At 46.7% G+C, this 27,235-nt stretch overlaps 1 protein-coding gene across 2 annotated transcripts in view; it reads left to right on the top strand.

Moving 5' to 3' along the window:
• The first annotated feature begins 19,803 nt into the window (after nucleotides 1-19,803).
• Nucleotides 19,804-27,235, top strand: part of LOC144606282 (glycoprotein-N-acetylgalactosamine 3-beta-galactosyltransferase 1-like) — a 30,026-nt gene continuing 22,594 nt past the window's right edge. Inside the window, exon 1 of one of the 2 annotated variants that reach the window (XM_078422224.1) lies at nucleotides 19,804-19,927. The gene's annotated coding sequence lies outside the window, so the exon portion shown is untranslated. Of the gene's footprint in view, nucleotides 19,928-23,621; nucleotides 23,736-27,235 lie in introns of those variants that run through there. The other variant, XM_078422232.1, reaches the window with a different exon arrangement.

The following is a 27,235-nucleotide window of genomic DNA, read 5'->3' as shown; positions in this document are numbered from 1 at the left end:
CACACTTCCTCTGCTAAGGAAGCTTCCCGAGTCTTACTGCAGCTAAAACAGAACACTCGCCCAGTGATAGACTATGCCATTGACTTCCGAACCCTTGCAACAGACAGTGGGTGGAATATGCCTGCACAAGTGGATGCATTCATGAATGGGTTGTCGGAGGCTATAAAGGACAGACTTTCACCTTTTGAGTTACCCAGTGATCTAGAGACATTAATTACCAGGGCTATTCGTGTCGATAACAGGATAAAGGAAAAGGAAAGACACCAGGCTGCTGATTGTCCTCCCAATCACCAGGGGCGCTCCTCCGGGTCCTTCACACCGAAGAAGTCATCGTTCCCTGTCCATCGCTGGCCGGAGAAAACAGCGTCCTGTCAGCCGTCGGAGGAACCCATGCAGCTAGGACGAACCAGGCTGACTCCAGAGCAGCGACAGCGCCGCCTGAAGGACGGAGCCTGCTTTTACTGCGGTCAACAAGGACACCGTCTGGCCGACTGCTCGGTAAAAGGGGGTGGCTCACCAGTGAAAAGGAGGACACTGGTGAGCCAATTCCCTGTTTCGGACTTACCTCCTCGACCTCTGACACAGGCCACCCTCACTCTGAATCAGCAAATTGTGACTCGGGGGGTTTTGATCGACTCCGGAGCCGACGAGAGTCTCATGGACTGGACTCTAGCTCGATCGTATAAGGTTAAATCTGTGCCCTTGTTGCAACCTATTGTGGCGAGCGCTTTAGATGGACGTCAGTTGTTTGAGATAACTCATCGTACAGAACCTGTCAAAGTCATGTTCAATGCTAACCATGTGGAGATAATGTCTTTTCACTTGTTTAACTCAGCTCAACATCACTTGGTCTTTGGTTTCCCTTGGCTGCAGAAACACAATCCTCAGATTGATTGGCGATCTGGTAAGATCAGACGATGGGGGGTTGAGTGCACACAATCATGTCTTGTTGAACCAGTGAACAAAGGGGTGAGTTACGGGAAGATCGGGGCGGTTTTGGGAATAAATGTTCTTAAATCTGAAGAAATAAAGATTTCTAATGATGATGATGACTATCCCGATCTGTTGAAGGTTCCACCCTGTTACCATGAACTGAAGGAGGTGTTCAACAAGTCCAGGGCCACCACCCTACCTCCTCATCGACCTTTCGACTGCGCTATCAACCTGCTGCCGGGGGCCCCTATTCCCAAGGGGCGACTGTACTCCATATCCGGCCCCGAGAGGAAGGCGATGGATGAGTACATTGAGTCCTCCCTGAGGACGGGCATTATTCGCCCGTCCTCCTCGGCAGCAGGCGCGGGGTTTTTCTTTGTGGGCAAGAAAGATGGGTCACCGTCCCTGCATAGATTACAGCTTCCTAAACGAGATTACGATCAAGAATCGTTACCCACTTCCTTTGATGTCTTCTGCTTTTGAACTGTTGCACAAAGCCAAAGTATTCACTAAACTAGACTTAAGGAATGCATACCATCTAGTGAGAATCAGAGAGGGGGATGAGTGGAAAACTGGGTTTAACACCCCTAATGGGCACTACGAGTATTTGGTGATGCCGTTCGGGTTAACCAATGCCCCCGCAGTCTTCCAAGCTTTTATGAACGAGGTCCTCAGGGAATTTCTCAATGAGTGTGTTTTTGTCTACCTTGATGACATTCTTATCTTCTCTCCAGACATACAGTCTCATGAGCGTCATGTCAAGTGTGTGTTGCAGAAGCTCTTAGCTAACCGTCTGTATGTGAAGGCCGAGAAGTGCGACTTCCACGCAGACACAATGTCCTTTCTGGGCTACATTATATCGGCCGACCACATGGTAAGGTCAGTGCGGTGGCCGATTGGCCCACCCCCACTAACAGAAAGAAGGTGCAACAGTTTCTCGGATTTGCAAACTTTTACAGACGTTTTATTAAAGACTTCAGTGCTGTTGCTGCTCCTCTGCACTCTCTCACGTCTTCCAAGACCCAGTTCCAGTGGAATCCTCAGGCTGAAGCCGCCTTCCAGCGCCTCAAAACATTGTTCACCAACGCTCCTGTTCTGACCATCCCAGATCCCCAGAGACAGTTCATTGTGGAGGTGGATGCCTCCAACGAGGGGATTGGGGCGGTACTTTCCCAGAGAGCGGAGAAGGACAACCGGATTCATCCCTGCGCCTACCTGTCACGTAAGTTGACCCCCGCAGAAAAAAATTACGATGTCGGAAACAAAGAACTGCTGGCGGTCAGAGCCGCATTGGGGGAGTGGAGGCACTGGCTGGAGGGGCCCGAGCAGCCTTTTCTGGTATGGACAGATCACAAGAACCTGGAATACATCCGTAAAGCCAAGAGACTCAACTCACGTCAGGCCAGATGGACTCTGTTTTTTAGTAGGTTCAACTTTTTTCTGTCTTGCAGGCCCGGTTCCCAGAACACAAAACCAGACGCCCTGTCCCGACTTTATGACCCTGAACCTGATACCAGAGAACCCGAACCCATCCTGCCACTTAACCGTGTGGTAGGAGCGGTGTCTTGGCAGATCGAAACAAATGTGAAGCAGGCTAATGGTGAGACTCCAGCACCGAGTGGCTGTCCTACTAACTGTTTGTTTGTTCCTGTGACATTGCGCCCCCAGGTAATCCACTGGGCTCACACGTCCCTGCTCACATGCCATCCAGGTGCCAAGAGAGCGTTTGTGGTTAAACAGCGTTTTTGGTGGCCTTCACTTGAGAAGGATGTAGCTGAATATGTGGCCGCCTGCCCTGTCTGTGCAAGGAGCAAGCCCTCCAGACAAGCCCAAGCGGGCCTGCTGCACCCACTTTCAGTCCCTCAGAGGCCCTGGTCCCACATCTCCATTGACTTTGTTACTGGGTTGCCGGCCTCCAAAGGTAACACAACTGTCCTGACGGTGGTAGACCGATTTTCAAAGATGGTACATTTTATCGCTGTGGCCAAGCTCCCCTCTGCCAAAGAGACGGCAGAGGTAATGATGTCTCACGTTTTCCGTATCCATGGTTTCCCTACAGACATTGTCTCGGACCGAGGTCCTCAGTTTGTGTCCAAGTTTTGGAGTGAGTTTTGTTCCCTCATCGGTGCCACCGTTAGCCTGTCTTCTGGTTACCATCCGCAATCCAATGGCCAGACTGAGCGGATGAACCAGGAGCTCGAGACCTGCTTGCGCTGTCTGATCGCGCAGAACCAGACCACCTGGAGCGACCATCTCATCTGGGTCGAGTACGCACACAACACGCTTCCTACGGCTGCCACGGGACTCACACCCTTCCAGTGTGCCTACGGCTACCAGCCCCCCTTGTTCTCGGCTTATGAGGGTGAGGTGACGGTGCCTTCTGCCCACGCCATGATCCGACGCTGTCGCCGAATCTGGGACGGAGCTCGGATGGTTCTACTCCGGGGTCAGTCCCGGATGAAAGCGGCAGCCGACCGCCACCGCAGATCCGCTCCGCATTATCGCCCAGGCCAGAAGGTATTGCTGTCTACAAAGGACTTGCCACTTCACGTCCACGCCAGAAAGCTGGCTCCAAGGTTCGTGGGTCCATTTCCCATTTCGAAAGTCATTAACCCTGTTTCGGTCCGTCTACAACTCCCCAGGTCATTAAGGGTTCACCCTACATTCCACGTCAGCAAAATAAAACCGGTCAAGGAAAGTGCACTCGTGCCCGCCTCCAAACCCCCTCCACCCCCCCCGGCTCGTCGACGGTGGTCCGTGTAGATCCATGTCTGGTTTTACTGTTGTGCACCCGGTCATTAATCCAGGCCGGGTTTTGTACTGGGTTACACAGGAATCAGGCGGGAGACTGGAGGTAATGGAAGCCAGCATCTGTACTATAAGGCCCTGCTAAAAGAGGACTTATATATATACCTGAGTGCTTCTCAATGAACACACTCACAAACATGGTGTCAGAGGTGGCCGTTATTTAGCTTTTGGGTCACCACAATTTGTTTCCTCAAGACTTTTGACGTCTCTAACCATGGCTGATTCTTTTCGGAAGCCTGATCCACTTGTCTTCGACAGCAACATCGGTGAACGTTGGCGCACCTTCGAGGAAGATTACGATGTATTCATTGCTGCTGCACACCACGACAAGAATCCCCACGTACAAGCATCCATTCTCCTCAATCTTGCAGGTTTGGAAGCAATCCGTCGGGCGAAACTCTTTGTTTATGCTGAGGCTGTGCTAGATGCAGTTGATGCAGTCATCACACCTGCCGAGACGATACATGACCCTGTGTGCCTTAAGAATAAATTTCGGCAGCTGTGTGCTCCGCAGACTAACCTTATCTTGGAACGACACAAATTCTTTACATGTTCCCAGAAACCGGGTGAGCCGGTTGAAGCCTATATCAACTCTTTGAAATATGCCGCGTCAAGTTGCAGATTTGGTAACCTCTGTGATGAACTCACGAGAGACAGGCTGGTGTGTGGTATCACCAACGACAAATTGAGAAGGGGCCTTCTGCGCAATTGCGATCTTACCCTCGCTAAAGCGATTAGCACCTGTCGGATTTATGAATTGACGGATGTCGACACAAGGACTTTGAGTGCCGTGCCTCAGCCTGTTTTCCGCGTTGACTCGACGGGACCATTTATCAGAAAGGGACGTCGACCGTTCAAAGTAACACAAGCCCAACCTGGCAGGGCTGGCATCAGCCTCGTTAGTGATTGCACTAATTGTGGTCACTCTCATATAGCCAAACGGGAGAACTGCCCGGCTTTTGGACAGATTTGTCATGACTGCAAACGGAGAAATCATTTCTTGAAGTGCTGCAGAAGTTCCAAGGCGATTGGGACAACACAAGCTGTACATTTGATACACCCAGAGCCTTCACATGACTTATCAGATTGTGATACTGTAAACTTCAATACACCTTCAGTGGATGGAATTCGCCTCAATGCACACTCTGTCCGGGGCCAGTTAATTAAGCACAAAGATCCCATGGTCACATTAAAGATAAACAATGTGCCTGTTGTTGTGAAAGTAGACACAGGTGCGGCGTGTAACGTCATATCTCTTGCCGAGTTTAAGGCTTCGTAGAGCTGAGGAATTAAAAACATGTGACGCAACCCTCCAGGCATACGGGGGGATCGAAGTGCTTCCTATTGGAGTGGTGGAGCTACGGTGCCACCTCGCAGCACAATCGTACAATTTACAATTTTACGTTGTTGATGGCACAGTCGTGCCTCTCCTTGGCGTTGAAGCATGTATCAACATGGGACTGATTTCATTCAGCAAGGCCGTGCATCAGCTTGCGCCAGTCCCAGACTCCACACAACAGATCCTCGCGAACTATAAGGATCTTTTTAGCGATGAACTGGGCAAGCTACCTATCACTAACTCAATGACTATTGACCGGGATGTGAGACCCGTGGTCCGCCCTGCTCATCGCGTCCCAGTTGCCATGCGAGACCGGGTCAAGGCAGAGCTTGACAGGATGGAAGCTATAGGAGTTATTACTCCTGTTACGGAGCCCACTGACTGGGTGTCCTCGATGGTGGCCGCGACCAAGAAGGACAAGCGGGAGATTCGTATATGCATCAACCCGCAGGATTTAAACACTGCACTCAAGCGACCTCATCACCCGATGCGCACTGTGGAGGAGGTGGCCGCACACATGGGCAAGGCCACAGTGTTCTCCGTTCTCGATGCCAAAACCTCGTTCTGGCAAATTCCCCTGGACCACAAATCATTTCTGCTCACTACTTTCAGCACATCCTTCGGACGCTACAGATTCCTGCGGATGCCGTTCGGGATTAACGCGGCCAGTGAAGTGTTTCAACGCTCTATGGAGCAGCTCTTCGACAGATGCCCTTGTGCGATTGTTGTCGATGACATTATCGTGGCGGGTAAGGACGTGCAGGAGCATGATGTTAACTTAACGAAGGTACTCAATCGTGCCAGGGAGATACACTTAAAACTCAACCCCAACAAGTGCAGGTTCCGTGTCAACAAGGTAAAATATGTAGGACATGTTTTCACCAGTGAGGGCCTCAAGGCTGATCCTGAGAAGACAGCAGCCATCAGTGAGATGGCAGTTCCGACTGACGTCACCAGCCTACAGAGGTTCCTGGGCATGGTGAACTATCTTGGCAAGTTTATTCCTCACTTTAATGAACTCTCCGCTCCACTGCGACAGCTATCTCACAAAGACATTGCATGGACGTGGCATGAGCAACAACAGCGGGCTTTTGACGCTCTCAGACACCTGATGTCGTGTCCTCCCACCCTGGCATATTTCGACGTCAATCGACCAGTTACGCTGACCTGCGACGCATCCCAGTATGGACTCGGTGCTGCGTGCCTGCAGGATGGCCAGCCCATTGCTTATGCCTCAAGGACCATGACAGACGCGGAGACACGCTACGCACAAATCGAGAAAGAACTGTTGGCGGTTGTCTTTGCATGTGAAAAGTTCAACGATTACATTTTCGGCAAGGCTGCCATTGTGGAGACCGATCACCAACCACTGATTTCCATACTGAACAAACCACTCCATGCTGCCCCGGCGAGACTGCAGCGTATGCTGCTGCGTCTCCAAAAGTACGACATTACACTAACCTACAAACCCGGCAAGGACATGCACCTAGCTGACACCCTGTCCTGTGCGCCTAGGAAGACCTCTAACGAGCATGCTGCCGAGAGGATTGTTTTGATGTAATGATGGTCGATCATCTCCCCTCGTCTTGTTTGGAATTGTTGGTGGTACACACGGCAGAGGACGACACGTTGCAGTCGCTTGCGTCCATCATTCGACACGGTTGGCCGAGCAAATCGCATATGGTACCATTCTCTGTACAACCGTACTTCCCCGTTAGAGATGAGCTGGTTATCGAGAACGGGGTCATTATGAAAGGCCACAAGGCGGTGATCCCTGCCTCACTACGGCAGCAGTACTTTGACGCAATACATAGGGGCCACCCTGGCGCTGAGGCAATGGTTCAGCGAGCCAAAAGTATGTTTTTCTGGCCTGCTATATCCGACTACGTGCACCAGAGGGTGCAATCATGTGCAGTATCATATCATATCATATATATACAGCCGGAAACAGGCCTTTTCGGCCCTCCAAGTCCGTGCCGCCCAGTGATCCCCGTACATTAACACTATCCTACACCCACTAGGGACAATTTTTTACATTTACCCAGCCAATTAACCTACATACCTGTACGTCTTTGGAGTGTGGGAGGAAACCGAAGATCTCGGAGTAAACCCACGCAGGTCACGGGGAGAACGTACAAACTCCTTACAGTGCAGCACCCGTAGTCAGGATCGAACCTGAGTCTCTGGCGCTGCATTCGCTGTAAAGCAGCAACTCTACCGCTGCGCTACCGTGCCGCCCAAGTATGTAACAGCTTGGCCCCACATCAGCAAAGGGAACCACTTTTGCTGCACCCGGTTCCTGATTTACCCTGGTCCTCTGTGGCCACTGACATTTGTGAGTGGCGTGGCAATCAATATCTGGTTCTGGTGGATTCCTATTCCGGATGGTTCGAGGTCGATTTGCTCTGCACAGTTTCCTCAGCGGCGATAATTCAAAAACTGGCGAGACATTTCTCGGTCCATGGGTCTCCTCACACCCTCATGTCGGATAATGCCGGTCAATTTACCAGTCAGTGTTTCAAGGACTTTGCCATGCGCTGGGATTTTAAACACATCACCAGCAGCCCGGAGTATCCACAGTCAAACGGGCTAGCCGAGAGGGCTGTCCGTAGTGCCAAACAGGTCATGGAGAGATCCAGAAGAGCCGGGTCTGATGTATTCCTGGATCTCCTCAATCTCCGTAACGTTTCACGTGACCCGGTATTGGGTTCGCCGGCCCAACGATTGATGTCCAGACAAACTCGTACCACCCTTCCTGTTGCAAGACACCTGCTGCAGCCCCATGTTCACGAGCCCCAAGTTGTTCAGGCTCAGCTGCAACATAAATGGCAGATCCAGAAGGCGTATTACGACAGGTCTAGCCATCCTCTCCAGCCTCTGTTGGGGGGTCAGACGGTCCGTCTGCAGACCCAGAAGGGTCATGATCGTCTGGGTGTCGTTAGTGGGACCTGCCAGGAGCCGCGGTCCTATCTTGTCCAATCGGAAGGAGGAACCTACCGGCGGAACAGAAAACACCTTCTACCGGTGAATGAGCCGGTGCCAGCTCATCCGCGTTCACATGGCTACACGGAGGTCGCAGATGGTGGGTTACAGACCAATGGAGGCCAGGCGTCGGCAGACCACAAGCTGGTCTTAACACTAACAAAGGAGCCGGTGATGGAATCACCCATGACTTCACTGGTGCAGTCTCCTGTGCAGAAGGCCGTTGCGAGACCAGTGCCGTTTGAACCACCACCCATGGTGCTGACACCTACAATGGGTACGGCGGAGGGCTGGTATTGTACTCGTGCAGGACGGGTCTGTAAGCCCAATCCCAAGTACCAAGACTGTGGCTAGACACTTGCTATGGACTCTGGTTAATTACGGTCATTACCGTTCCCCTTTTGTTTATCTTACTCGAGTTGTATCCTCCTCTGTTTAGCGTTGCTGTAGTTGTCTTTTCATCCCTTGTATTAGGATGGGGGTAAGTTGTAAGTTGTAGTTGTTTCATATTGTTATCTAGTTTGGGGGGGCTTATGCTTAAGAAGGGGGATGTGGATCCATGTCTGGTTTTACTGTTGTGCACCCGGTCATTAATCCAGGCCGGGTTTTGTACTGGGTTACACAGGAATCCGGCGGGAGACTGGAGGTAATGGAAGCCAGCATCTGTACTATAAGGCCCTGCTAATAAAGGACTTGTATATATACCTGAGTGCTTCTCAATGAACACACTCACAAATAGTCCGGTCTACACAGTTAAGGCACTTCTTGCAGTCCGCAAGAGAGGTCGCGGTCGCCAGTTTCTGGTCGACTGGGAAGGCTACGGTCCTGAGGAGAGGTGCTGGATTCCTGCCAGCTTCATTTTGGACAAAAGTTTGATCAAGGACTTTGACAAGACTCATCCTGACCAGCCTGGACCGTCAGGAGTCGGTCCTAAAGGGGGGGGTACTGTAATGTCCCGTCAGATCTGTTAGTCTTGTCATGTTCTGTGTTTAGATTCTCATTTCAGGTCCCTTGACTTCCTGCCATTGTAATTGTCAGCCCCGCCTTGATTGTTTCCATCTGTGTGCCCTTACCTCATGTATATATAGTCCACGCCTCCCTTTGTCCTGTGCCAGTTCGTATTGTGATTCATGTGCTCTCGGTCGTAGTATAGCTAGTAAGTAATTTTTGTAACTAATGTTTTTGTAGCTGAGTAAGTTTAGAGTTTTTGGTTCGAATCGCAGTGTTCTTTAATGTGAAAATTAAAGAACGCCTTTATTTTCTCCAAATTGACTCTTGTGTGTGAGTCGTGCGTTTGAGTCCAGTTCCTGTGTGCCCCAGAGCATAACAAGTCTATCTTGGCCAATTCACGTCTCATGCCCTCAAAGTTACCTTTCTTTAAGTTCAGAACCGTTGTTTCTGAATTAACTAAGTCACTCTCCATCCTAATGAAGAACTCAACCATATTATGGTCACTCTTGCCCAAGGGGCCACGCACATCAAGACTGCTAACTAACCCTTCCTCATTACTCAATACCCAGTCTAGAATAGCCTGCTCTCTCGTTGGTTCCTCTACATGTTGGTTTAGAAAACTATCCCGTATACATTCCAAGAAATCCTCTTCCTCAGCACCTCTGCCAATTTGATTCACCCAATCTATATGTAGATTGAAGTCACCCATTATAACTGTTTTACCTTTGTTGCACGCATTTCTAATTTCCTGTTTGATGCCATCCCCAACTCTACTACTACTGTTAGGTGGCCTGTACACAACTCCCACTAGCGTTTTCTGCCCCTTAGTGTTTCGCAGCTCTACCCATATCGATTCCACATCCTCCAAGCTAATGTCCTTCCTTTCTATTGCGTTAATCTCCCCTCTAACCAGCAACGCTACCCCACCTCATTTTCCTTTCTGTCTATCCCTCCTGAATATTGAATATCCCTGGATGTTCAGCTCCCAACCTTGGTCACCCTGGAGCCATGTCTCCGTAATCCCAACTATATCATATTCATTAATAACTATCTGCACATTCAACTCATCCACCTTATTATGAATGCTCCTTGCATTGAGACACAAAGCCTTCAGGCTTGTTTTTACAACACTCTTACCCCTTATACAATTATGTTGAAAAGTGGCCCTTTTTGATTTTTGCCGTGGATGCTGCCTCACCTGCTGAGTTACTCCAGCATTTTGTGATACCACAGATCAAAAGTACATCATTGACTGCAACTCACTTTGGAACACTTAGAGACTTTGGAAAGCACAGTGGCACAATTGGTAGAACTGTTATTTTACAGCACAAGCATTCAATGTTGATTTCTGTTGGTCTATATGGAGTTTACACATCCTTTCTGTTGACTGTGGGTTCGTCTGGGTGCTTTGGTTTCCTCCCATAGTTCACAAATGTGCAGTGTACATAGATTTTGAGTTATCTGATTTTGTTTATCCAGGTCTCCATAATTAACTGTACATCTTAGGTGTCACCTTCTTAATAAAGGGGAGGTGCAACAAGACCTGGGTGTCCTTGTAAATCAGTCACTGAAAGTATGCATGCAGGTACAGCAGGCAGTGAAGAAAGCAAATGGCATGTTGGCCTTCTAAGCGACGGAGGATTTGAGCAGAGGAGCAAGGAGGTCCTACTGCAGTTGCACAGGGCCCTGGTGAGATCACACTGGAGTATTGTGTGTAGCTTTGGTCTCTTAATTTGAGGAAGGACATTCTTGCTATTGAGGGAGTGCAGCATAGGTTCACCAGGTTAATTCCCGGGATGGTGGGACTGACATATGATGAAAGCATGGATCGACTGGGCTTATATTCACTGGCATTTAGAAGGATGAGAGGGGATCTTATAGAAACATATAAAATTCTTAAGGGATTGGACAGGCTAGATGCAGGAAAAATGTTCCTGATGTTGGGGGAGTCCAGAATCATGGGTCACAGTTTACGAATAAGGGGTAGGCCATTTCGGACTGAGATGAGGAAAAATGTTTTCTCCCAGAGAGTTGTGCATCTGTGCAATTCTCTGCCACAGAAGGCAGTGAAGGTCAATTCACTGGATGTATTCAAGAAAGTGTTAGATGTAGCTCTTAGGATTAACAGAATCAAGGGATATGAAGTGTAAGCAGGAACAGGGTATTTTATATGTTTCTATATATTTGACTAGCTCTATAAGCTCCCTTGTTTATATTTCTTCTAAGACGATTGATTAAATTGATCTTGCACTATGCATGGGAGTCTTATTTCTCAATTAATCCGTATCCCTTATAAAGATCCTCCTCATTAAAAGTCCAATAAATGCTGCTCAGGGTTTGGCCTCATGCTATAATTAATAAGGGAAAAGACTATTTCACCTTTGATCACTGTAATGGAAGCCTCTTTGCATCTGCTAAATATTATTGCTGTTGTTAATGAGTTATTTTGTTGCTTGGATACAGCGCTCTTCAGGCTGGCATATTTGGTCTATATTGGTTATTATTAGTATTTAGCTCTTTCACTTCAGGGTTTACTGTAGGCTACTGATGATGGATATTATTGGAGAATAATTGTACACTCCGAGTGAGAAATGTACACTATGTAAGTGAGAAATCTGTTTTTTTCAGCAATTTTGGTATTTATGTCACATACCTATAATTCCTCAATGTACAAGCATTCCAATTTTGGGATGTATTGAGACTGAATATATTTGATTAAAAATGGTTTAGTCTAGTTGAAATCATATGATTCTGTTGTAGAAGTTACCATCTGTCACTAGCTTTACAGCAACTGCTGTCTGAGTCCAATGGGTGGGATGGGAAGGTTTGGGGGGAAGGGGAGGTGTTGGAGGGGAGGGGTAGGGAGGGGAGAGAGAGGAAGCTGGTGGGAAGATTCTAGACACTCTTGTTTGTCATTGGAAATAAACCTCATCGGATGAGTTCACCTTGTGTGTGCCAACAGGTTCATTGTTGATCTGGTGCCACAACAGGTTCTAATCTTTACCAATCTGGTGATACATGATACATGATTCTATATCACCAATGTGGTTGATTCATGACTGCCAGTTGAAATGGGTACTAAGGAATTGGCTTAGCAAGTCTCCATTCAATTCCGGTGCATTATTCTAACGTCCAAGGTACAATCTCTCCAAGGCCAATATCTCTGTTGGGGTTAGGATTGAATGTAACACTACAGGTGTGTTCAATACAGGGCTATGTTTGATTATGGCATGACTCTGCCCTCTTGACCTTCAATCCTCTAGATATAAAATCCAGAAGTTATTAAACTGTGATTTTTCTACTTCAATATTATATTTTAGAGATCAATGTATATGGATCCCATGTCTATTTGGATCTCTGCTATTTCTAACTTTTGTTGTGTTACAGGCTTTTGTTGTGTTACAGGCTTTTGCAGTAGATTTGCCAAAAATCTGAGTTTTGGTCATTCACTTAATCAATTAACATTCTTTAGTAATCAGATGCTTCCATTTAAAATGTAAACCCATCTTTACCTTGTCAGCAAAACTTGGGATATAGAAACATAGAAAATAGGTGCAGGAGGAGGCCATTCGGCCCTTCAAGCCAGCACCGCCATTCATTGTGATCATGGCTGATCATCCACACTCAGTAACCTGTGTCCAACTTCTCTCCATATCCCCTGATTCCACTAGCCCCCAGAGCTCTATCTAACTCTCTCTTAAATTCATCCAGTGATTTGGCCTCCACTGCCCTCTATGGTAGAGAATTCCACAAATGCACAACTCTTTGGGTGAAAAAATTCTTTCTCATCTGTTTTAAATGGCCTCCCCTTTATATGTTACCCTTTATCTGAGTAATTATCAATTTATTTCTGTGCCTCTGTTCTTTCTACCACCACCCTGCCTCAAATGTTATCCTGCAATTAAAAACAATGAAGAAAAATATTCATTTTGTATAAGTTTTTCCTCATCTAACTCCACTTTCTCACTTGTGGTACATAGGGGATTTGCATCCTAGTTTTAAACAAAAACTGGGCTTGATCTTATTATTCTGGTGTTGAATAAATACTTCTAATAAATTAAGTTATAATTCAGATCCCAGGTTTTAGGTTTATTGTCATGTGCACTGAGGTATGGTGAAAAGCTTTATTTTGCATTGTATCCAATCAGATCAGATAATATTATACAAAAATGCAAGAGATTCAAACTCTAATACAATAGGTAAAGTAAAGGGGAAGATAAAAAATGCAGATTATAGTTCTCAGCATTGTAGTGCATCAGGTGCACAGACAGTCCAATGTCCACACTGGTATACATGTGAATCCTAGCTTATGGAAGGACTGTTAAGAAGGCTGATGACAGAGGGGAATATGCTGTTCCTGAGTCTGGTGGTGCACATTTTCAAGGTTCTACACCTTCTGCCAGACGAGAACAAGAAGAAGGAATGACCAGAGTGGATCAAGTCTTTCATTATGTTGGCTGCTTCCCTGCGGGTGCAACTATTTGCATTGTGCCAATTAGAATACCTGTTTTATTAGCTCTTTCTGCCTCTGGTCACATAGCCATCCCAACCAAGACAATAACCTGTGATAAATCCCATCAAGTGGGGGGATTTATCCACCTTAACGCTCTTCAAAAGCCCTTACACCTTCTCCTTCATCTCAATTTGCCCTTGCATGTTAATGTTCTCTACTCTTATCTCGCTGTCCTCCATTTCCTTCTCCATGGTGAAAACCAATGCAAAGTACTTGTTTAGTATCTATTCTGCATCTCCAGGCTCAAAATTCCTTTCTTGATCCTTGAGTGGTCCTATGTTTTTCCTGGTTACACTCTTGTTTTTAATATAGGTGTGCAAAGATTTAGGATTTTCTTTAATCGGATTCACCAAAGCCATTTTGTGGCCTCTTTTGGCCCTTCTAATTGCCTGTGTGTTCTGGTGTTGAGTTCTTTCCTTTCTTTATATTTCTAAAAGGCCCTATCTAATTCCATCCTCTTAAATCTTGCATGTGGCCTGTTTTTCATTTTGACCACATTTACAACCTCTTTGGTCATCCAAGGTTCCCTTACTTTGCCATCCTTACCCCTCCTCCACACTGGAACATGCTGGCTCTGAACTTCAATCAACTGGTCTTAAAATGACATGTCCAATGTATACTTACCTAATAACAATTGCACTCCAAGAAGTTGCACTGCCTAATAAAGTTGTTGTTTACCTTACTTCAGTTTATTACTTACAGGGTCCATCCTTCCCCCCCATTCAAATCAATGTTAAAACCTATGGAGTAGTTATTACTATCCCCAAAATGCTCTTCTACTGAAACACCAGTCACCTGGCCAGGCTCATTTACCAACACAAGGTCCAGTATGTTCCCTTCTTGCATTGGACTCTCCACATATTGTTTCAAGAAACCCTCTTGGATACAATTCACTATTTCTGCATTGTTGGTTAAGGAGGATGTCATGGCTGTGTTCAGAGGTGACATTACTGACGGTTCGTCTAGTGAGGCTATATGGGTGAAGCTGAGGAACAAGAAAGGATGATCAACTTGTTGGAGGTGTACTTCAGACCCCCGAATAGTCAATGGGAATTGGAAGAACAAATGTGCCGGGAGATTGCAGACACCTGCAGGTCAAATAAGGTTGTTGTAGTAGGGGATTTTAACTTTCCCAATATAGACTGGGAAAATCATAGCGTGATGAGTTTAGATTGGATGCAATTCCTCAAAAGTGTTCAGGAGAGTTTTCTTAAGCAGTTTGTGCAGACCCCCACACGAGAGAGGGCAACGCTGGATCTGGTATGGGGAAATTGGGAAGGGCAAGGTAATGAAGTGTGTGTGGAGCCTTTCGGGACCAGTGACCTCAGTTCAATTAGGTTTAATATTGTTATGGATAGGGACGGAGAGGGTCCATGTGTTAAAATGCTCAACTGGGGTAAGGCCAACTTTGAGGATATGAGAGAAGGTCTCGCTCAAGTTGACTGGAGCAGGTTATTTGAGGAGAAAGGAACCGGCCAAGTGGGATGTTTTTAAAAGTGTACTGAAGAAAGCTCAGGATGTGTATGTCCCTGTTAGAGTGAAGGGCAAAGCAGGCAAACGTAAGGAAGCTTGGCTGACGAGGGAAATTGAGACATTAGTCAAAAACAAGAAGGATGCATGGGACAGGTATAGGCAGCTGGGATCAAGTGCATCCCTGGAGGAGTTTTGGGAACTTGGGAGTAAACTAAAAAAGGAAATCAGAAAGGCAAAAAGGGCCCAGGAGATAGCTCTGGCAGGTAGCATTAAGGACAATCCCAAAAGATTTTATAAATACATAAGTGGGAAAATAGGAGATTAGTGGGCAAAATTAGAGCACATGGTATTGGAGGTAGGGTACTGACATGGATAGAAAATTGGTTGACAGACAGAAAGCAAAGAGTGGGGATAAATGGGTCCCTTTCAGAATGGCAGGCAGTAACTAGTGAGGTACCGCAAGTCTTGGTCCTGGGACCGCAGCTATTTACAATATACATTAATGACTTGGATGAAGGGATTAAAAGTACCATTAGCAAATTTGCAGATGATACAAAGCAGGGTGCTAGCGTGACCTGTGAGGAAGATGCTATGAGGTTGCAGGGTGACTTGGACAGGTTGTGTGAGTGGGCGGATGCATGGCAGATGCAGTTTAATGTGGATAAGTGTGAGGTTATCCACTTTGGTGGTAAGAATAGGAAGGCAGAGTATTATCTGAATGGTGTCAAGTTAGGAACAGGGGACGTACAACGAGATCTGGGTGTCCCAGTGCATCAGTCACTGAAAGGAAGCATGCAGGTACAGCAAGCAGTGAAGAAAGCCAATGGAATGTTGGCCTTCATAACAAGAGGAGTTGAGTATAGGAGCAAAGAGGTCCTTCTGCAGTTGTACAGGGCCTTAGTGAGACCGCACCTGGAGTACTGTGTGCAGTTTTGGTCTCCAAATTTGAGGAAGGATATTTTTGCTATTGAGGGCATGCAGCGTAGGTTTACTAGGTTAATTCCCGGAATGGCGGGACTGTCATATGTTGAAAGACTGGAGCGACTAGGCTTCTATACACTGGAATTTAGAAGGATGAGAGGAGATCTTATCGAAACGTATAAGATTATTAAGGGGTTGGACACGTTAGAGGCAGGAAACATGTTCCCAATGTTGGGGGAGTCCAGAACAAGGGGCCACAGTTTAAGAATAAGGGGTAGGCCATTTAGAACTGAAATGAGGAAAAACTTTTTCAGTCAGAGAGTTGTGAATCTGTGGAATTCTCTGCCTCAGAAGGCAGTGGAGGCCAATTCTCTGAATGCATTCAAGAGAGAACTAGATAGAGCTCTTAAGGATAGCGGAGTCAGGGGGTATGGGAAGAAGGCAGGAACGGGGTACTGATTGAGAATGATCAGCCATGATCACATTGAATGGCGGTGCCGGCTCGAAGGGCTGAATGGCCTACTCCTGCACCTATTGTCTATTGTCTATAAAAGGATAACTAGAGAGTGGGACCTCTCAGGAATCAGAGAAAGGTTGTTGTCTCAACACCAGGACATGAGGTTCTCAATCTCCTTCCTGTATTCCGTCTCATTATTATTTGATATCCGGCCCAGAATGGCTGTGTCGTCTGCAAAATTGTAAATAGAATTAGATGTATACATGCTGCACAGTCGTGGATGTACAAGGAGCAAAGAAGGGGGCTGAGAACGCATCCTTGCGGAGCATCAGTGTTGAGGATTATCGTGGAGGATTATTTGTCCCCTATCCTCACTGATCGAGGTCTGTTGGTCAGGAAGTCGACGATCAGGTTGCAGAGATGAGTGCTGACTCCAAGCCCCGCGAGTTTGGTTATGAGCTTAGATGGTATAATGGTGTTAAAGGCCGAGCTGTAGTCTATGAATAGGAGTCTGATGTAGATGTCTCTCTTATGCAGGTGTTCCAGGAATGAGTTTAGGACCTTGGCAATGGCATTATCTGTGGATCTGTTGTGGCATTAGGTGAACTGTAGGTGAACTTACAAAATTCTTAAGACTTACAAAATTCTTAAGGGGTTGGACAGGCTAGATGCAGGAAGATTGTTCCCGATGTTGGGGAGTCCAGAACAAGGGGTCACAGTTTAAGGATAAAGGGGAAGTCTTTTAGGACCGAGATGAGAAAGTTTTTTTTCACACAGAGTGGTGAATCTGTGGAATTCTCTGCCACAGAAGGTAGTTGAGGCCAGTTCATTGGCTATATTTAAGAGGGAGTTAGATGTGGCCCTTGTGGCTAAAAGGATCAGGGGGTATGGAGAGAAGGCAGGTACGGGATACTGAGTTGGATGATCAGCCATGATCATATTGAATGGCGGTGCAGGCACGAAGGGCCGAATGGCCTACTCCTGCAACTATTTTCTATGTTTCTATGTTTCTATGTAGTGGGTCAAGGCGGCTTGGTAGGCTGGATTTAATGCGTTATATTACTCGCGCCTCAAAACATTTCATGATGGTGGATCATGGCCACTGGATGGTAGTGATTTAGGCATGAGATCTTGCTTTTCTTTGGCACCGGGATGATGGTGGTCTTCCTGAAGCAGGTGTAATCTCTCCCTCGGTGTAGGGAGAGATTACACTCATTGGTAACCCTTGGACTATCTTTGATCGGACTTTACTCTCTTTATCTTGCACTAAACATTATTCCCTTATCGTGTATCTGTACATAGTAGATAGCTCGATTGTAATCATGTGTTGTCTTTCCATGGGGTTAACATGCAACAAAAGATTTTTATTGCCTCGGTACACGTGACAATAAACTAAAACTGAACTGAAGTTGAAGCTGGTAGACCTACTGACTCTTCTACACAATTTTGTAAGGGTAGAAAATTAAGTGTGACCAACTACTATATGCATCACGCGGTTGGAATCTGGAAGAACTACCTGCAGATTTGATGAAAACAAAGTTCTACTATGGCCATCAAATGAGAACTGGATAAAAATCTGATGAAGGAAAAAATATCCAAAGCTATAAAGGGCTAGGGAGGAATTGGTGAATTGTGCTCGTAGAGAACGGGTGTATTTAGCAATGGCCACCTTCTGGACTGCAACTTATTACTTGCACCACTTTCTGGAGATGGGATTGTCATGTAGGTACTACAAACTGCAGATGATGGATTCTTAAGCAAGAATTAAATTGCTAGGGGAACGCAACGAGTCAGGCAACATCTGTAGAGGGAAATAGACGGACGGCCACTCGGATTGGGATCCTTCTGTCTAATGGAGGAGAAGGGGGAAAAACAGATAAAGAGAGAAGAGGGAAAGGAATAGGGATTTAACATAATTAAGAACACTGCAATGGTCGGATCCAAATACGGTACTCCACCGCCTTGATAGCTCCCTATCCCGTGATTACAATGACTTAGCGATTATACGCACACATAGCTATTGCATAGTTATTGATCGTGCTATGGTGTTACTATTTTGTTAAATCTTTTTTAGTCGATACATTTTGTTAGTGCCCTTCTGTTTTACTTTATTGCACATATTTGAGCGGATGTTTAAAAAATAACAAAGCAAACGACCAGTAGTTTCAAAGTGAGAGAGAAGGGTGTGAATACACCGAGTGTGAGTGTGACTACGCCGAGTGGGAGTGTGATTATGCCGAGCGTGTCTATGGCTCCATGTGATTACGCCGAGTGTGAGTATGCCAAGTGTGAATGTGACTACGAGTGCGAGTGTGATCACGCCGAGGGTGAGTGTGATCACGCCGAGGGTGAGTGTGATCACGCCGAGGGTGAGTGTGATCACGCCGGGTGTGAGTGTGACCACGACGAGTGCGAGTGTGATCACACCCGAGGGCGAGTGTGATCACGCCAAGTGCGAGTGTGATCACGCCCAGTGCGAGTGTGATCACGCCCAGTGCGAGTGTGATCACGCCGAGTGCGAGTGTGATCATGCCGAGTGCGAGTGTGACCACGCCGAGTGCGAGTGTGATCACGCCGAGTGCGAGTGTGACCACGCCGAGTGCGAGTGTGATAACGCCGAGTGCGAGTGTGACTACGCCGAGTGCGTGTTTGACCACGCCGAGTACGAGTGTGACCACGCCCAGTGCGAGTGTGATCACGTCGAGTGGGAGTGTGATCACGCCCAGTGCGAGTGTGACTACGCCGAGTGCGTGTTTGACCACGCCGAGTGTGAGTGTGACCATGCCGAGTGCGAGTGTGAACACGTACAGTGCGAGTGTGACCACGGTGAGTGCAAGTGTGACCATGCCGAGTGCGAGTGTGATCACGCCGAGTGCGAGTGTGACCACGCCGAGTGTGAGTGTGATCACGACGAGTGCGAGTGTGATCACGCCGAGTGCGAGTGTGATCACGCCCCGTGCGAGTGTGATCACGCCCAGGGCGAGTGTGACCACGCGCAGTGCGAGTGTGATCACACGGAGTGCGAGTGTGATTATGCCCAGTGCGAATGTGACCACGCCCAGTGCGAGTGTGATCACGCCTCGTGTCAGTGTAACCACGCCGAGTGTTATCACGCCTCGTGTCAGTGTAACCACGCCGAGCCCGAGTGTGATCTCGCCCAGTGCGAGTGTGACCACGCCCAGTGCGAGTGTGACCACGCCGAGTGTGATCACGCCCAGTGCGAGTGTGACCACGCCGAGTGTGATCACGCCCAGTGCGAGTGTGACTACGCCGAGTGCGATCACGCCCAGTGCGAGTGTGACCACGCCCAGTGTGAGTGTGATCACGCCTAGTGCCAGTGTAACCACGCCGAGCGCGAGTGTGACTACGCCGAGCCACGCGTTGTGACGTGCGCGCGTGGTGACGTGAGTCGGGACGTCGCGGCCGAGGCTGCGTGGTGACGGTGGTGACGCTCGCGTCACTCGGACCAGCTCCTGCGGACGCGGACGCGGACGGTGCGGACGCTTGGACCGGACCAGCTCCTGCGGACGCTTAGACCGGACCGGACCAGGTAGGCGAACAGGGGAGTCGCGCCTGTCATGAATGGCCGACCTGCCGTTTATTCCAATGTCGGAGCATTGACTCTCGCGTAGACAGGGCTGCTGAAGGAAGCGGGGACAATAGAGCGGAGCAAGATGAACCACTCCGTCGACTGAAGTGTAGTACGGAGCGGAACGGCCGGCAGTTTAGTGAGCAAAACCCGCCGACGGTTATGGCATGCCTCTCGCAGTGTAATCATATCAGCTCATCGATGAAAAGATCAGGCCCTGATTAATACCAGATCTTGATTAATACCTGATTAATACCAGCTCTTCACCTTCGCCCCTTGTCTGAAGAAGGGTCCCAACCTGAAACATCAATCATCCCTTTTCTCCACAGATGCTGCCTGACCCGGTGATTTACTCCACCACTGTGTCTATTTGAATTGGATTCGTGCTTCTGTACCACGTCAGGCAGCATTGGTCATTTTAGTGGCTGTCAAGGGTTTTTAACTAATCAATTCACCAATTCAAAATTTCTTGGCTCTTAAGTATAAAGTTAGATGTCTTTTCAATTATACCGTGGATACAGTAGAGTTTTATTGTTTGCAAATGCCTAATCTCTGCCTCCATGACTTTTTAAAAATACAACAAAAAGAGATACAGTTCGTGGAGGTGAAATTAAAATTAACAGAGAAAGCAAAGAACAGTTCATTAAATATGTAAGATGTCCAGCCCCCCTGACATCAGTCTGAAGAAGGGTCTCAACCCGAAACGTCACCCATTCCTTCTCTCCTGAGATGCTGCCTGACCTGCTGAGTTACTCCAGCATTTTGTGATAGCGGAGTGAGGGGGTATGGGGAGAAGGCAGGAACGGGGTACTGATTGAGAGTGATCAGCCATGATCGCATTGAATGGCGGTGCTGGCTCGAAGGGCTGAATGGCCTACTCCTGCACCTATTGTCTATTGTCTATTGTCTATTGAATAAGTTCATTAAATATGATCAATTGGCCTGATACAGATAGAGTGGATCTCTAGTGCAAATATTCAATCAGTAACATCCAAAGTTTAAAGATCACGAAGCAGCAACTCTTCAAGAAATAGTTATAAATGTCAACTTATCCAAGAAGTTGAACAAAAATAATTCTTTGCAAACATTTTAAATACGAAGAAATCGTGGAGTTGTAAACACTGACCAGTCTAGCTCACAAAATCTGCTTACTGAAATAGACAATAGACAATAGACAATAGGTGCAGGAGTAGGCCATTCAGCCCTTCGAGCCAGCACTGCCATTCAATGCGATCATGGCTGATCACTCCGTTCCTGCCTTCTCCCCATACCCCCTCACTCCGCTATCCTTAAGAGCTCTATCCAGCTCTCTCTTGAAAGCATCCAATGAACTGGCCTCCACTGCCTTCTGAGGCATAGAATTCCACACCTTCACCACTCTCTGACTGAAAAAGTTCTTCCTCATCTCCGTTCTAAATGGCCTACCCCTTATTCTTAAACTGTGGCCCCTTGTTCTGGACTCCCCCAACATTGGGAACATGTTTCCTGCCTCTAATGTGTCCAATCCCCTAATTATCTTATACGTTTCAATAAGATCCCCCCTCATCCTTCTAAATTCCAGTGTATACAAGCCTAATTGCTCCAGCCTTTCAACATACGACAGTCCCGCCATTCCGGGAATCAACCTAGTGAACCTACGCTGCACGCCCTCAATAGCAAGAATATCCTTCCTCAAATTTGGAGACCAAAACTGCACACAGTACTCCAGGTGCGGTCTCACCAGGGCCCGGTACAACTGTAGAAGGACCTCTTTGCTCCTATACTCAACTCCTCTTGTTACGAAGGCCAACATTCCATTGGCTTTCTTCACTGCCTGCTGTACCTGCATGCTTCCTTTCAGTGACTGATGCACTAGGACACCCAGATCTCGTTGAACATCCCCTCTTCCTAACTTGACACCATTCAGATAATAATCTGCCTTTCTATTCTTACTTCCAAAGTGAATAACCTCACACTTATCTTCCTGGATTTTCAGAAAGCCTTTGATAAAGTCCCACATAGAAGATTAGTGGGCAAGATTAGAGCACATGGTATTGGGGGCTAGGGTGCTGACATGGAAACAAAGAGTAGGGATTAACGGGTCCCTTTCAGAATGCAAAAAAATAACAATGGCAAAGAAAACAGGCTGTTTGTAGGGTGAAAATGAGAAGCTAGTGCGATTTGGGTGGGGGAGGGATAGAGAGAGAAGGAATGCGGGGGCTACCTGAAGTGAGAGAAATCAATATTCATACCACTGGGCTGTAAACTGGCCAAGCAAAATATGAGATGCTGTTTCTCCAATTTGCGTTTAGCCTCACTCTGATAATGGAGGAGACCAAGGACAGAAAAGTCTGTAGGAATGATGGGAAGGAGAAAGTGTCCAGCAACTGGGAGATCAGGTTGGTTCACGCGGGCTGAGCGAAGGTGTTCCGCGAAACGTTCGCCCAGTCCGCGTTTGGTCTCACAGATGTATAAGAGTTCACATCTTGAACAACGGATGCAGTAGATGAGGTTGGCGGAGGTGCAAGTGAACCTCTGTCTAACCTGAAAGGACTGTTGGGGTCCCTGGACAGAGTCGAGGGAGGAGGTAGAGCGACAGGTGTTGCATCTTCGGCGGTTGCAGGGGAAGGTACCTGGGGTGGGGATGGTTTGGGTGGGAAGGGATTAGTTAACCAGGGAGTTGCGAAGGGAACGGTCTCTGTGGATGGCAGATAGGAAAATGTGGGAAAATGTGGTAAGTGGTGGGATCCCGTTGGAGGTGGCAGAAATTTCAGAGGATTATGTGTGGTATGGAACGGCTGATGGGGTGGAAGGTAAGGACTAGGGGGACTCTGTCTCTGTTGTGACTAGGGGGAGGGGGAGCAAGGGCCGAGCTGTGGGGTATCGAGGAGACATTAAATTGACAGTTAAATGGATGTTCAAGGATGGCCTTGCTGACTGAACATAGGTGTTCTGCAAAGATCGCTTTCTTCAGGGTAGAGCCACATTGTGACCTTTGTACTTTGTTCTGTCTTAGTATTTTTGCAATTGTACCCATTAGTGACAACACTTGCTCCCAGCCTGATCGATGATTAGAATTTGCATACTTCTCAAAAGCTTAGCTGAATTCTTAAGTGAAAAGCTGCTTTGCCATAGTCCTCCCTTTGATTCTGCTAAACCTGTTAAAATGATAACTTATTCATAATGCTGGAATAACTTAAGCAAGACAGGCAGCGTCTCTGGAGAGAAGTAACTCCTGTATTCCCTCTCTCTCCAACAATCCCCCACCCAAGTCACACCAGCTTTTCGTTCTCACATAGCAAACAGCTAACAATGGCTTGTTTCCTTTATCATAGTTACTTTTTTGCATATCTTTGATTAATTTGTTCTATATCTCTCTACATCATCATCTATATCTCTTGTTTCCCTTTCCCATGACTTTCGCGACCCGAAACGTCACCCATTCCTTCTCTCCCGAGATGCTGTCTGTCCTGCTGAGTTACTCCAGCATTTTGTGTCTTATCTTCGGTTTAAACCAGCATCTGCAGTTCCTTCCTACTTACTTATTTTTTCATGTTGTATATGCTAACAATACAGAAAAAATTGTCTTTGAGTATTTCAAATAAATGAGTAAGATCGATCCAACTATCTAATATAATAATTAATATCAATATATGGCACAGCGGTAGTTGCTGCCTTACAGCGTGTGCAGCGCCAAAGATTCGGTGTCGATCCCGACTATGGGTGCTGTCATGTTATCCCAATGACTGGGTGGATTTTCGGTTTCCTCCTACACTCCAAAGCCATACAGGTTTGTAAGTTAATTGACTTTGTATTAGTGTAAATTGTCCTGAATGTAGGATAGTGTTTACGATACGATAAAACTTTATTAATCCCCGGAGGGAAATTGGTCTGCCGACTGTCACAACACATAAGGCACACAAAAACTTGAAATGAAAAGTGAAAAGAAAAAAACGCGACTGTTGGCTCTGTACAGCGACTTCACTGGAACAAATAAACAAACAAACATAGACTTAACCCCTGGGCAGAGGATTCTAAACTAGAGTGCCCCCCGCACACCGGGTCCACCTTTGTTCTTCCACCGTCACTCACGACAGTCCCCCCACGCCGGGTCTCCATTGTTCTTCACGGCAGACCCCCATGCTGGGTCCCCATTGTCTTCCCCTCCCCCACCCCCCCCCCCCCCCGTGCTCATTGACCGCGAGGCTCCCATTTCTGCTGAGGCAGCCACTGTTGCTGCCGAGGCTCCCATCGCTGCCACTGCTGAGGCTCCTTTGGCCCAGACAGGCCTCGCCGCCCGTCTTCACTGCAGTCCCCTGGGAGGCCTGTGGGGCGAGTCGGGTCTACCAGGGCGCGTTGTGGTCTTCGGTCGTCATTCTGGTCGTCGGCGCCGCAGTTCCCCGGGACACTCCCGCCGCACGCACGGCTCCCCGGGACAGTCGCGCGACCATGTGGGGATCGCTAGTTGGTGAGGACTCGATAGGCCGAAGGGCCTGTTTCTGCGCTGATTCTCTAAACAAATCCATCTGTGATGTAATGTAAAACATGTAAATGAAAGGATGGATGGATTTATGCATTTTTACATACCTTGTGGTGTCATTCTCAATGTTCAAAATGGTTCAAAATATCAATTTATTTTGGGATTGTGGAATGCCAGTAACTGTGGTTGAATGAGTATGATCAGCACCCAGCTTTCCCCTATATGGTTGTGACTTAACACCGTGCTACAATTTCACAAAGCATTATCATTGTTTTGGAGAGGAATCTCATAGTAATTGCACAATATGTTCATTGTCCTTAAAAGAGTGTGATATCCATTGACCTAACTTCAATGGTACAATTAACAATTATAAAGTCCTATAAATTTACATAGTGATTCTGGCGTTACGTATAAAGAATATGTGCACACAGGGCCTTCTGGAGTATGCATACATTATCATATCATATCATATATATACAGCCGGAAACAGGCCTTTTCGGCCCTCCAAGTCCGTGCCGCCCAGTGATCCCCGTACATTAACACTATCCTACACCCACTAGGGACAATTTTTACATTTACCCAGCCAATTAACCTACATACTTGTACGTCTTTGGAGTGTGGGAGGAAACCGAAGATCTCGGAGAAAACCCACGCAGGTCACGGGGAGAACGTACAAACTCCTTACAGTGCAGCACCCGTAGTCAGGATCGAACCTGAGTCTCCGGCGCTGTATTCGCTGTAAAGCAGCAACTCTACCGCTGCGCTACCGTGCCGCCCTATGATATGATATGATAATATGTTCATTGTCCTTAAAAGAGTGTGATATCCATTGACCTAACTTCAATGGTACAATTAACAATTATAAAGTCCTATAAATTTACATAGGGTTTCTGGCGTTACGTATAAAGAATATGTGCACACAGGGCCTTCTGGAGTATGCATACATTGTTTTAAATTAGTTCTGCCTAACAATATATTGTTTTCCACGGCATATGTGGTTGCATCATTGTTTCCAAAATCCCTCATGTACCCTCAATATTTTTTATTGAACCAGACATTAACTTTGTTAGGTGTTCAAACTGATGATGCAGCTGCTTATTCTTGATCCAACTCAAAATTTCCCCTAATTTGATAAAGTTGTGTCGTATGAATCGGGTGGGTAATTTGAGGGGTATTTATTTTCCACAGCTGTTCCTTTCCCCTCATTCATAGCCCATTATTTGTTTCCTTCTCTACATGAATAAGGACCCATTCATGTAGACCCTACTCATATTTTCTGGCTCTCTATTCTTGTGTGTTTCTTTCCATCCCTTCCTTCATATTCTGAGTGGACCACCAATTCTCGAGCTATGATGACAATGCATTCATGTTGTTTTACTTTGGTAAATAATAATTTGTCTTTCTCACTGTAATATCTGTTCCTTCAATGAAAGAGTCCAATTCAATATTCATGTCTAATTTGCATTTCCATTCTTGCACCATCTGTGCAGTTGCAGTTGTATGGGCGTCTGCTCTGTCAAAATAGTTGCAAGACTGGTTGGTCTAATGCACATGAGATGTGGTACATTCCAAAAAACAGCTAATGTGCCAAATCACACATACAATATTTTTTCTCCAGGCATAATTAACGTGAAGGTTTAACAGACAGAATGCAGATGTTTGTTTTTTTCTTATTTCAACTCATAAGACTGGGATCGGCAACTTGTTTTGCAAGTAGAGATATGAATGCCCTACTCTCCTTACAATCTGAATACATTCTTATGTCCATTCCCATGCAACTCAATTTTTAAGGACACGGTGCAGCAGACCATTGGGTTTGCAAAGCCCTCGTTATAGACTCAGAATTGTATGGCATGGGAACTGGCCATTTGGCCCAACACATCTGTGCTTATCTGTGGGTACCTTCAGTTTTCCTGCAGTCTATCCCATCTATATCCTCATAATTTTATATATGCCAATCGTGTAACCTTCTACACTTCAGTCTGAAGAAGGGTCTCGACCCGAAACGTTACCCATTCCTTCTCACCAGAGAAGCTGCCTGCTGAGTTACTCCAGCATTTTGTATCTATCTTCACTTCAGGTAGACAGACCTTGTCTGTCCAGTCTCTCCTCGTAACTGAACTACTCCATCCTAGGCACCATCCTAAGTGAATCTCCTCTGCACCCACTCCAATATTATCATATTCTTCCAATAGCATGATAACAAAAAACTCTATACAGTACTCCAGCTGAGGTATAACCAAGGTTTTTATAAAGTTGGAGCATTACCTCCTTACTTCTGTATTCAGTGCCCGGACGAACGACTGCCAGTTGGTTATATTCTTTCTTAATCCTGTTACCAGTGACGTTGCATATTGACTTGTATTCCAAGGTCTTCTGCCCCTCAACATTCCTAAAGACCCTACCATTCATTATGTATGTCATTCACACTCTCAAAATGAATCATTGTCCATTTGTCCAGGAGGAGAATGGGGTTGAGAGGGAAAAATAGATCGGCCATGATTGAATGGCGGATGGGTTGCATGGCCTAATTCAGCTCCTATGTCTTATGGTTTTAAGAATTTCTTCTGTACTGCCTCCAATGCTTGTGTAATCTTTCTTGGATAAGAGAATTCATAGTTTATACAGTACTCCAGGTGCAGCCTTACAATACAACACTTTTTAAAGTCCAATTTCCTGGAATACAAGCTAATATACCATTTGGCTTTTAGATTACCTGCTTTGTTCCCATGTTTGCTTCATGGCTCATGTACTAAAACATGAACACTCTGCTCATTCGCAGTCTCTCTCACTATTTAAATAATAGTCTG

This window comes from Rhinoraja longicauda, chromosome 2 (assembly GCF_053455715.1).
Source record: "Rhinoraja longicauda isolate Sanriku21f chromosome 2, sRhiLon1.1, whole genome shotgun sequence".
NCBI lineage: Eukaryota > Metazoa > Chordata > Chondrichthyes > Rajiformes > Arhynchobatidae > Rhinoraja > Rhinoraja longicauda.
Note: the sequence above shows the minus strand (reverse complement) of the source record. Positions and strands in the feature narration are given on the sequence as shown.